Here is a 12,152-nt window from a genome sequence, read left to right on the forward strand (position 1 = left end):
ACCGTCCCGATGGCCCCTGCCATCTCCCTGTGGCTCCTGGGAAGCTGCAAACTGTTTCTGTGCCCTTGATCTCCGTGGCTCCGGCTCCTTGCATTTCTAGCTTCCAGAGATGCCGAGAGCAGATAGGATGCCTCCTTTATTTGTGATACACGGAGGGGCTTTCTGCTTGCTACCACTGAGGCTTGCCTGGAAGACAGGCTTCTACTCTACCAGCCCAGCCCGGTGCTGTGCCTCCCGGCAGCCAGGGAAGGGGTGCTGGGCCATGACGGAACACAGTACACCCTGTAGTGGTGGCTAAAGACCCTTGTCCCCAGCAAGGAGACACTGGTCAGTAAAAGCAGAGTGGAAATCCAGGGAGGAGAAATAACGTTAAAAGTAAGCAGGGTCCTTTGGTGAATCTGTTCTCCCACTACAGAAATCTTGAAATTCCATATTCTTGAGATAAATACTTGATATTTGAAGAAAGGTAAGTTGTTAGAAGCAGCATGTCGCAATCAAAGGTGCTTTTCTAGTTTAAATGGGAGACATCATAATTATGGAAAGTGATAGAAAAACAGGAAGAAAATAGTGTGGTGATTCAATATAAATAAAATAAGAGCCAACAGTCAAGTGTGGTGACACACACCTGTAATCCCAGTACCTGGAAGGTAAGACAGGAGGATTGCAAGTTCGAGGCCAGCCTCAGCAATATAGTGAGACTCTCAGCAACCTCTCAAGACCCTGTTTCAAAAAGCAAAATAAAAGAAAAATGGAGGGAGGGTAGCTTGTCAGTAAAATGCCCCTGGATTTGATCCCCAGTACAAATAAAAATAAATACCAGACTTCAATGTTGAGATAAGCATCAATGTGTACAAAATAAACTCCCATCATCCTTCTCCCACCCACCTTTCTCTTACCCTATTAACATTTCCATGAGCAAAAGAGTCAATCTAAATATAACCACGGACTTATTCCCCTCGAGGCCAAAGGAGCCAATGAAAATTGTTCCGGATGATGTAATACTTGCAGCTATTTTTACCTGGGTGGCACAAGCTCTTTCTCTTTATGTAGAGCAAGTAGCCATGGAATCGCTTTAGAATCACTTGAAAGGTGAATTCACACAGCTCCCCTAAGCCCAACAACGTCCAGCTCTCTTATTGTTTCCGCCACCTCTCTGACATTTGACACGCTTTCCCTGCGTTCTACCATCAAGGGATATGCAATAAAATCTTAACGCCCCGTGAGGCTCTGCGCTACGTGTCCAATGGAGTCCGCCTTTGCAGAGCAGGTGTTTAATAAATGTGGGAAGCATGACGCCACTGGCTCAAGCTAAAGGCGTCTACGGGGAAGGTGGCCCCAGAGCGCAAGCAGGCATCCCAAAATACCAGATCCGCCCGAGACCGTGAGGTGGCCGGGCCAGGCGCCGTCTCCCTCTCTCTATTCACTGCCCCAAAGGCTGCATTTATAAAATGTTTCATCCCTTTACAAATAGCACAAAGCGATCCAAGTGAAAAATGTCAGAGTCAGGCCCAGGATCAGAGCCACTTCATCAAGGGAAACCAAAGATGGCTGAGGAGCTCCTGACCAGAAAGCAGGGAGTCTGGCTTCCATGCTGCCTTCCCGCCACGCTCCCGCAGAGCCCGGGACCACTGCTGTCTCTCGACTTCTGCTGAACCACCGTGAGTGTTACCAACAAGGGGAATTTAACTTTCAATCCAAAACAAAACATAACTTGTGTTTCAGTGGAAATACACACACACACACACACACACACACACACACACACACACACACGACTGGAAGAATCATAGCTATGATTCATTTATATATGCATACACACATATATATGATTTGAGCTACATATATATGCACATATTGGTTGATTTACAAATATGTGCACATATCATGTATAGGTGTATACATAAATTAATCAGCTTCCAAGTTCTCCCTGCAGTGTATACGATGATGCCCTTCTATAAATATGAAGGAACACAATGTACTCAGAGTCACAGCTGGTATTCTCAAGCCCTTTAGTTCAGAATATAGGAACCCAGCAAATAATTCAGTATCATATCAAATTTGCAAATAGTTTTATATCTCAAAATTATTACTGGGTAAACTATTTTGATTTTTGAAAGAGGGAGGAAATAATAAGAGTAGCGCTAGATAAAATTATTTTGGCAAGCCGGGCGTGGTGGCGCACGCTTGTAATCCCCGCGCTTGGGAGGCGGAGACAGGAGGATCGCGCAGGTTCGAAGCCAGCCGTGCTGGCTTAAGAGACCCTGTTTCCAAATAAAAATATAAAATAGGTCTAGGAGTGTAGCCCGGAGGTAGAAGGGCTTCCAGGAACCCCAGTACCACCAAAAAACAAAATTATTTTGGCAATAAATTCAAGCAAAACCTATAAAATATTGATGGGCAGAAAAGTTATTTAGAGTAGCTGCTTTTAAAAATAAATGGAGAAGTCAAATGTGGTGGTGCAGAGCTATCATTCCAGGACATGGGAGGCTGAGACAGGAGGATCCCAGGTTGGAAGCCAACCTCAGCAACTTAAGTGAGGCTGTCTGCAACTTAGGAAACCCGGTTTCAAAATTAAAAAATAAAATAGTGCTGGGATGAATCTTGGAAGTACAAAGTTCCTAGGTTCAATTTCCAGTACTGAAAAATAAATAAATAAAATAAATAGGGAGCTAGGTGCAGTTGTGTACATCTGTAATACCAGTACTTAGGAGGTTGAGATAGGAGGATCACAGATTTGAGGTCAGCCCCCAGGAACTTAGCAAGATTCCATTTAAAAATAAAAATAAAAGTAGACTGGAGGTATAGTTCAGAGGTATAACATCCCTAGGTTCAATCCCCAGTACTAAATACATAAATAAGGAGCTGGGAGCACTGACACATATCTGTAATCCAGTACTTGGGAGACTGAAACAGGAAGATCACAGGTTCAAGGCCAGTGTCACCAACTTAGCAAGACCCTATTTCAAAATAAAAAGAGCTGAGAGTATAGTTCAGAGGTAGAATATCCCTGGGCTCAATACTGTAAAATAATAATAATAATAATAATAATAATAATAATAATTTTAAAAAATAGCCAAGTGTAGTGGTATGCATCTATTGTCCCAGCTATCAAGGAAGCTAAGGTCAGAGAATCACTCGAGGCCAGGAGTTCGAAGCCAACCTGGACAACATAGCAAGACCCTCATAAATAAATGAATTAATGAATAAATAAATAAATAAATTTGACATCGCTTACTTGTGTGAAATATATAGATGTAATTATGTATATATAAATAATTTACACATATATACACATAAAAATCTTTTCTTTTTTGAAAGGCACTGAATATAAAAACTCATGTAACTATATGAAAAATTATACCGACTAATGATGAAAAAAATTAATGCCAGGTTATGAGACACGATTCTTCACTGCCTTGCTGCAGTCTGTGTCTATACCCTGGCCACAGCCAGCGCAGGTGCTCGGGTCTATTTACCCTTCTTGGCTGGGGCCCTGGGCATGTGTCTTGCCTGTGCTCTGTGCTCCGTGCTCCGCCTGCCTTCAGTAGATGTCTCAGGTCGCCTCTGGTCCAAGAGGCTGGAAGACTGGAACGGGACTGGGCTTAAGAAACAACTTGGAGCTGAGCACAGCTGAAAGCAGCTGACTCCCAGGAGGAAGAAATAAATGCAGTGCATGCCACAGAAACGTTATGCTCTTTGTAACACAGCAATGTCTGACCATGAGTCCTTATGCAGTCAAGAAAAACGTACAGCCAACAAGGGCACTACTATGCGTTCATTATCCACTCAGTGTCTTCTGTTTCACAGGAACTGCTGATTAAGAATTTTAAAAGATCTTGAGAACACAGTTATAACTTTTTTTTTTTTTGGTGGTATTGGGGTTCCTGGAAACCCTTCTACCTCCGGGCTACACTCCCAGACCTATTTTTTTTTATATTTTTTATTTGGAAACAGGGTCTCCTAAGCCAGCGAGGCTGGCTTCGAACCTGTGTGATCCTCCTGTCTCCGCCTCCCAAGCGCGGGGATTACAAGCGTGCGCCACCACTCCCAGTGTGTTATAACTTTTTTGACCAAATATTTTTTTTAATGGTCCTGGGGATTGAACTCAGGGGCATTCCACCACCAAGCTACATCCCCAGACCCATTTTTCTTAAATAGGGTCTAAGTTGCAGAGGGCCTCACTAAAGAGCTGAGGCTGACCACAAACCTGTGATCCTCTTGATTCAGCTTCCCAAGTACTGGGATTACAAGCGTGAACCACCACACCTGGCATTGACTACAGATATTTTATATTATCCATACTATGGTTTAAATAAGACCCCCAAGCCAGGCGTGGTGGCGCATGCTTTTAATCCCCGCACTTGGGAGGAGGAGACAGGAGGATCGCGCTGGTTCAAAGCCAGCCTCTCTGGCTTAAGAGACCCTGTTTCCAAATAAAAAATATAAAATAGGTCTGAGAGTGTAACCCGGAGATAGAAGGGTTTCCAGGAACCCCAGTACCACCCCCCCCAAAATTAAAATATGACCCCCAAGAGCTCATGTGCCAGCCACTTCATTTCTCTGCTCTCGTGAATTAACGAGAACGGGAATATCTGCACCTGCCCACCACTGTGTTGGGAAGTGAAAAGCTCACAGCTGGAGGGAGGGAATTCACCTCAGGATGCGTTAAAACCCGAGGCTCACCCACATCTGATTTAGATGAGGCTCTGGACTTCTGAGTTGGTACAAGAACAAGTCAGGACTTTGGAGCTGATGGAATGGGATGAGTGTGTTTTGCATTCATGGATTTGAGGGGCCAGGGCAGAATGTTATACTTCAAATATGTCCCCACAAGTTCAGGTACTGGGAATTTTAATCCTTCTGCATTCACGAATGGACTCACGTTGGCAGTGCTCTTGTGTACAGAGGATGCTGCTATCACAGGAATGGGTTCAATATCACAGAACAGCTGTGTTATAAAAGTGGAAGTTGGGAAGGGCTTAATGAGTGATGTGTGTATGTACACCTCTACCATCTTGTACCCCATTAAGATGTATGAGTACAATGAACCAATAAAAAAGTTTTAAATTAAATAATTAATTTAATGCTTTCTGCACATATGTCACTATCACTAGAAACTACAGTATAATGTAAGACTGTAATAATGCATGGATAAAAGCATAAAATAACATTAAAAATAAAAGTGAACTCTCACCGGGCGTGGTGGCGCACGCTTGTAATCCCCGCCCTTGGGAGGCGGAGACAGGAGGATCGCGCAGGTTCGAAGCCAGCCGCGCTGGCGTAAGAGACCCTGTTTCAAAAATATAAAATAGGTCTGGGAGCGTAGCCCGGAGGTAGAAGGGCTTCCAGGAACCCCAGGACCACCAAAAAAAAAAAAAAAAGTGAACTCTCCCTAGCACACTTGCTCTCTCTCCATGCGAAGGTCCTTGCCAGATGCTGAGCAGATGTGGGTGCCAGGCTCCTAGACTTCCCAACCTCTGCAACCATAAGACAAACTTCTATTCTGGTGTTCTGGTTGGGATCCTAAGTCTCCCCCAAAGACCCACATGCTGAAGGCTTGGTTGCCAGGCTGGTGCCACATCAAGGGGATGTGGGACCTTTAGGTCATGGGGCTCAGTGGAAGGAAGTTAGGCCACTGGGGACATGTTCTTGAAGGGACACGGAGCCCCAGCTCCTTCCTCCCCCTCTCTCTGTTTTCCCGTATGTACCATGGGGAGAGCAGCCTCCTCTGCTGCACGCTGTCACCGTGCACTCCTGCCACCATGTCCACAGCCTCTAAGCACCAGGGCCAAGTGGCCATGGACTAAAGCTTATGAAACCATGAACCAACATAAACTGTCCCTTCCTAGAAGTTGATTTCCCTGGGTATTTTGTAACGGCAATGAAAAGAAGATTAACCCATCTGGTCTCAGGTATTTGGTGATAGCAACAGAAACCAGACCAATAAGGCAAGTGATTTTCTATCTTTTTCCTGGATTCTTTCCTCTTGTAACAAGAATGAGGAGCCATAATCTATCAGACTCCAGGGTTGGGGGGAGGGAAGGTGATTAGGATTGGTTAGAGCCTTCAACTTTGATAATTTCTTGACATCAGGTGACCCGAGCTCCCCATCTACCAAAATTAGACCCATGTTAGTGGCTGTAAAATTTATCTTCTGTGAAGGTATCAAGGTGTACATGACAGAAATCATCAATCCCATACTCTAACCAGTGTGAGACAGCTTATTCATGACAGCGATGGATTCTTCCATTATTGGAGGATTTTTGTGCCTTCGCAAAAGAAAGAAGACAACTTTAGAGTTGGCTGGTAATTTTCTTGGGCCCTGTACAGAGAACATCAACAAACCCCTGTCCACTAGGCAAGGAGGGTCCAACTAAATTACCCACATATCTTTTGACACTCACATATAAGCAAGACCAGAGAGAAAGATATATTTTCCATTCCAGTGTAATGAGGACACAGGGGTGTCCTGTTTTCAGCCCCAAATCAGTTTTAGATCCATTTCTCAATTTAAAAATATAAGTTTCAACTAGGTGTGGTGGGGTACAACTAATCCCAGAACTTGGGAGGTGGAGACAGGAAGATTACAGGTTCAAGGCCAGCCTTAGTAACTGAGCAAGGCACTCAAAAACTTAGACCCTGCTTCAAAACAAAAAAAAAAATAAGCGGGCGTGGTGGTGCACCTTGTAATCTCTATGCTTGGGAGGCGGAGACAGGAGGATCGCACAGGCTCAAAGCCAGCCTCAGCTACTCAGTGAGGCTCTCAGCAACTTAGTGAGACACTGTTTTCAAATAAAATTTGAAATAGGTCTGGGAGTATAGCCTGGAGGTAGAAAAGCCCCTGGGTTCCACCTCCAGTTCCACAAAAAAATATAAATAAATAAAATAAAATAGGGCTGGGGTATAGCTAAGAGGTAGAATGATCCTGGGTTCAATCTCCAGTACCACAAAAATTAAATGAAATAAAAATACAAATTTCTTTTCCATTTAAAATTCTCTAAATTACCAAGCCTTCATCATATATTCTAAGCATAGTGAATCCATTAAAAATCCTCTTAAAGCAAGATGATTTCATTCAGCTCAGGCCCAGTGGCTAAAAAAAAGTATTTAAACATGCAATTTGTTCAAAATAAACAGCCACTTCTGATTTGAGGCTGTCTGGCTTGAGGAGCTTTGGAACGGTTTCCCTTCCTCAGCTGACTCTTGGGATGACCCTCGCTCACTTTACCAGAGATGACGGCGATGTGAGCAGAAGCCCGGGAGGGAAAGAAGTGTTTTCACGTATTTTCTGTGGAAGTGAAAACCCTGTTCAAAATGCGATGCTTGTGGTTCGGGAGAAGTAAATACGGCCAAGTGCTTCTTGGGCTTTAAAGGACACGGGATGGCTCTGAATGTTCGTTTAAAAATACCCCCTACGAATACAAGCCAAATGACTGCAGGATTAGAAGTCCTCCCAGTTGTTCAGGTATTAAAAACAGACACAAGTAAGAATAGCCTTCACAGGACTAATAAACAGCACAGGAGTGAGGCCGCGTGCCCATCGGGGCCCAACACGGACCTGCCCCTCCTTCCATCAGCGCTTGTAAATAAAACCACCAGTCCCTGGGCTTTGCTTTTTTCTGCATATGCCCTCCCTTAAAAAAAAATAATAATAAAGGAACCAGGCATGGTGGTGCGAGCTTGTAATCCCAGCATTCGGGAGGCAGAGACTTGAGGATTGCCGTTGGTGGACAGCCTCGGCTACTTAGCGAAGCCCTTTGCAAATCAGTGAGACCCTGTTTCAAAAATAAAAAGACTAGCCAGGCATGCTGGTGCACGCCTGTAATCCCAGCGCTTGGGAGGCTGAGACAGGAGGATCGCACAGGTTCGAAGCCAGCCTCAGCTACTTTGTGAGGCTCTCAGCAATTTAGTGAGACCCTGTTTCTAAGTAAAGTATAAAATAGGTCTGAGAGTATAGCCCAGAGGCAGAAAGCCTCTGGATTCCACCCCCAGTACCACCAAAAATAAATAAATAAATAAATAAATTATAAGTAAAATGACTAGCCAGGCGTGGAGGCCCATGCTTGTAATCCCAGCATTCAGGAGGCTGAGACCAGAAAATTGTGGTTTGTAGACAGCCTCAGCTACTTAGTGAGGCCCTCTGCAACTTAGTTAAACCCTGTTTCAAAATAAAGGATAAAAATTGGGCAGGGGTTGTGGCTCAGATGTTGAATACCCCTGGGTTCCACCCCCAGACTCACAAAAATAATTAATTAAGAAATAAAAAGACTAAAAAAAAAAAAGGCCTGAGGGTGTAGCTCGGAGGTACAATGCCCCTGGGTTCCATCTCCAGTATCACCAAAAAAAAAAAAAAAAAAAGGGATGAAAAGGAAACAGGACTTCAAGGACAGATGAAGGGCACACTCTGGGACTCTTCTTTAGAAGCAATGCTCTTGCTGCGTGTTTGGGGGGTGCAGCCCAGAACCTGCATTACCCTGTGGGCATTCTGGTGGGTGCCAAGCAACCTCACACACCCATCTTTGTTCCAGCAAAGATTTATACCTGATGAAGAAAGCCAAGCCCCAGTGATGGAGCTGACTCTCCCTGCAGGGCTCACCCAGCACCCAGCACCCCGCAGTATCTGTGAGGTGCTGCCTGTGGCACTGCTGGTCTCTCCCTTCACCCGTGCAGTCACATCTCTTCACTGTGAGAACAAAACTCAACAAGATAAAACCAGGATGCTCGCCACGCACATCATCTAAAAGATGGAATTGATCTAAGTGTGCATGGATGCATGGCAAAGGAAAATAGACGTGGAATATTGCTCACCCATGAACAAGAGGGACCAGGAAGAGGTAGGATACTGGGGGATCATGAAGTTATTACACACAGTGACAGACGCCAGACACCAGTCAGGACTCATGACTCCATTTACACATGGATGATCCGGAAGAGAGAGAATCCAGAGGGAGAAGCAGACTGTGACTGCCGGAGCCGGGGGAGGAGAGAGAGGCACACACGCCTGCCTCGTGGTTATGGGGTTTTCTTCGGGGATGATGGAAATTTTCTGAAACCAGACAGTGATGATGGTGGTTCAACGCCATCACGCGCCGACAGTCACCCAAAGTCAATCTGACATTAGGTGTATTTTATCAAAATAAAAATTAAATGGAAAAACTCAAGCCGCTGCTTTTTCTGGTCCCTGTTTAATTTCTCCAGATTCATTCACCATCAGTCTTTTCCAGGATGTAGTTCACACTACTTACCTTCATTTTCTTAGCCCCAGTCTCTTCCTTAAGCCCTGGACTTCGCTTTTCACCTCTGAAGACCTCCTCTCCCTCCCTCCTCCACACATATGAACAAAAAACCATAAAGAACTACTCAAAAACAGTTTTTTTGTACTGAGGATTGAACTCAGAGGAATACTACCACTGAGCTAGTGCCCAGATCTTTTTACTTTTTTATTTATTTATTTATTTATTTATTTATTTATTTATTTATTTTGCGGGTCTGGGGATAGAATCCAGGGGCATTCGACCTCTGAGCTGCACCCCCTGCCCTATTTTTTATTCTTTATTTTGAAACTGGGTCTCACTGAGTTGCGGAGGGCCTCACTAAGTAGCTGAGGCTGTCCGCGAACTGCAATCCTCCAGGTCTCAGCCTCCCGAACGCTGGGATTACAAGCATGCGCCACCACGTCCGGCTTACTTTTTATTTTGAAACAGGGTCCCATTAAGTTACCCAGACTGCCCTCAAACTTGTGATCCTCCTCTCTCAGCCTCCCAAGTGCTGGGCATGGTGGCGCGTGCTTGTAATTCCAGTACTTAAAGGGCTGAGAACAGGAGGATCTGGGTTCACAGCCAGCTTCAGCAACTGAGTGAGCCACTCTGCAACTTAGTGAGACCCTGTTTCCAAATAAAGAATAAAAAGAAAAAATTCCCAAGTACTGGGGTTACAGGTGTGTGCCAGAATGACTGGCCCTATAAAAATCATTGTACACAAGCCAGAGGCCTCTGGGGCTGCAGGAACATGGGTGTAGGCCACCTGCTTGAGACGCTCTGCTCCAGCTTCCAAGGGGGTGTCTTGTGTGTCTTCTCAACCCTTCTGCAAGCCTCTCATCTCTCCAGCCACCGGGACGATCTCCCAGGCCCCCTCTGGGCCACCTGTCCTCTCCCTGGGCTTTGGTGAACTCTCCTCTCGGTCCTGCATCCCACCAACCCCTTGCTTCAGGACGCAGCTCGCCCACGAGCAGGGTCGCACTGCATTTCTTTGGCAGACAGAATTGTGGCTTGGCAACAAGGCCCAACACATCTTCAAACAGAATCTGGTCCTAAGTACACCACCCAGCGACGTGCGCCTGCATCACTTTGAATCCCGCTGTGATGTGTAATTGGAAAAGCTCCAATAAAACTCTAAGAATGTGTACGATAAAACCCCAGTTTCACATAAAACTTTATTAATAAAATTACTTGACAAAAAAGCTGGTCCTTTCACATCATAAGGAATATAATATCCGTTTCCTTTTGCTTACAGTAACAAATGACCACGCAATCAGTGGTTCAAAAGTGCACCATCGTGTCACCTTGTTCTGTTGTGGCCTGGGTCACAGAGCCGCCTTGCTCTGGAGGAGATTCTGTTTCCTTCCCTCTCTCAGCTTTGAGAGGCCACCTGCATCCCTCCTCCTCCTTCCAAGCTCACAGCCTAGTGTTTCTCTCCTCTCCGGCCAACTCCCCCTTAAAGGAACCTCGCGATGTCTGGGTCCACGCAGATAACGTGGGGTCATCCCCCACCCCAGGATGCTTCATCACAGCCGCAGAGTCCCCTCTGCCAGGTGGCGTGACAGATTCACGGGGTCTGGGGAATGGAATATGTTTGGTGGGCAGAAAGGGATTATTTAACCTACTCCAGACACTCCAAAAAGTCCCAAGAACAGACTAAAGTAGACACTGATCTCATATGTTCTCCAAGCAAGGAGAACTCTTTGATATGTTTTGTTTTGTTTTTGTTTTTGCTTGTACTGGGAATGGAACTCGGGCTGGGGCATTCCACCTCCAAGCTACACCCCAGTCATATATATATATATTTTTTTTTTTTGTGTGTGTGTGTGTGTGTGTGTGTATGTGTGTGTGTGTGTGTGTGTGTGTGTGGTACTGGGGTTCCTGGAAGCCCTTCTACCTTCGGGCTACACTCCCAGACCTATTTTTACATTTTTTTAATTTTATTTTGGAAACAGGGTCTCCTAAGCCAGGACACTCAGCTGGCTTCGAACCTGTGCGATCCTCCTGTCTCTGCCTCCCAAGCGCAAGGATTACAAGCGTGCGCCACCACGCCCGGCCCCAGTCATATTTTTTATTTTGAAACACGGTCTCACTAAGTTGCAGAGAGCCTCACTAAGTTGCTAAGGCTGGCCATAATGTGCAACCATGTCGTCTCAGTACAGAGATTATAAGCATGCGCTGCCACGCCTAACTCAACATCAGTATTTTAATATGCTTTTATTGGTGCATGATAGTCTCACATCAAAATGTAAATCATGTTGACGGTGACACAGAGGCACAAAGTCCTTGGGCGTCCCCCTCCGCCTCCCCATTTCCCCCCTTCCCAATACAGAGTACTGACACTGACACTGGCACATTCACATGCGTAAACATAAGCGAGGGCAGAACTTCCATTACGGAACCTCAGTCTTCCCCTCCCCTGCCCTAGACCACCTTCCTGTCTCCACTGAAGTTTCTTCTCCATTATCTGGACTCCCTAGCTTACACATACTAGAGAAAACATATGACCTTTCACTTTCTGCAAAGGACATAGTTTTATTCTTCTTTATTGCTGAGTAGAATTCTATTGTATTTCCCCTAATTTTGTAATCCACCCATCTATTGATGGAGACCTAGGCTGGTTCCATATTTGGCTACCGTGGATGGATACGCATGTCACTGTGGTTTTCTGATACCCGGGGGAAGTATAGCCAGGTCATATGGTGCATCCATTTCCAATTTCCAATTTTCTGAGAAAATCTCCACACTGATCTCCACAGTGGATGAACTAGTTTGCAGTCCTACCAACAGGGCAGAAGAGTCCCTATTCTCCCACATCCCCACCAACATTTATTGTATTTTTACTTTTTGACATCAATATTTAAAGGTCAGTTTATTTCTTTAAAATCACTAATA

At 45.2% G+C, this 12,152-nt stretch overlaps 1 protein-coding gene across 1 annotated transcript in view; it reads right to left on the reverse strand.

Moving 5' to 3' along the window:
- Window positions 1-12,152, reverse strand: part of RETREG1 (reticulophagy regulator 1) — a gene marked incomplete at its 5' end in the record, with an annotated part of 172,667 nt that overhangs the window by 82,176 nt on the left and 78,339 nt on the right. The window lies entirely within an intron of this gene.

Source organism: Muscardinus avellanarius (genome assembly GCF_963383645.1).
Source record: "Muscardinus avellanarius genome assembly, chromosome: 1".
Classification (NCBI taxonomy): domain Eukaryota; kingdom Metazoa; phylum Chordata; class Mammalia; order Rodentia; family Gliridae; genus Muscardinus; species Muscardinus avellanarius.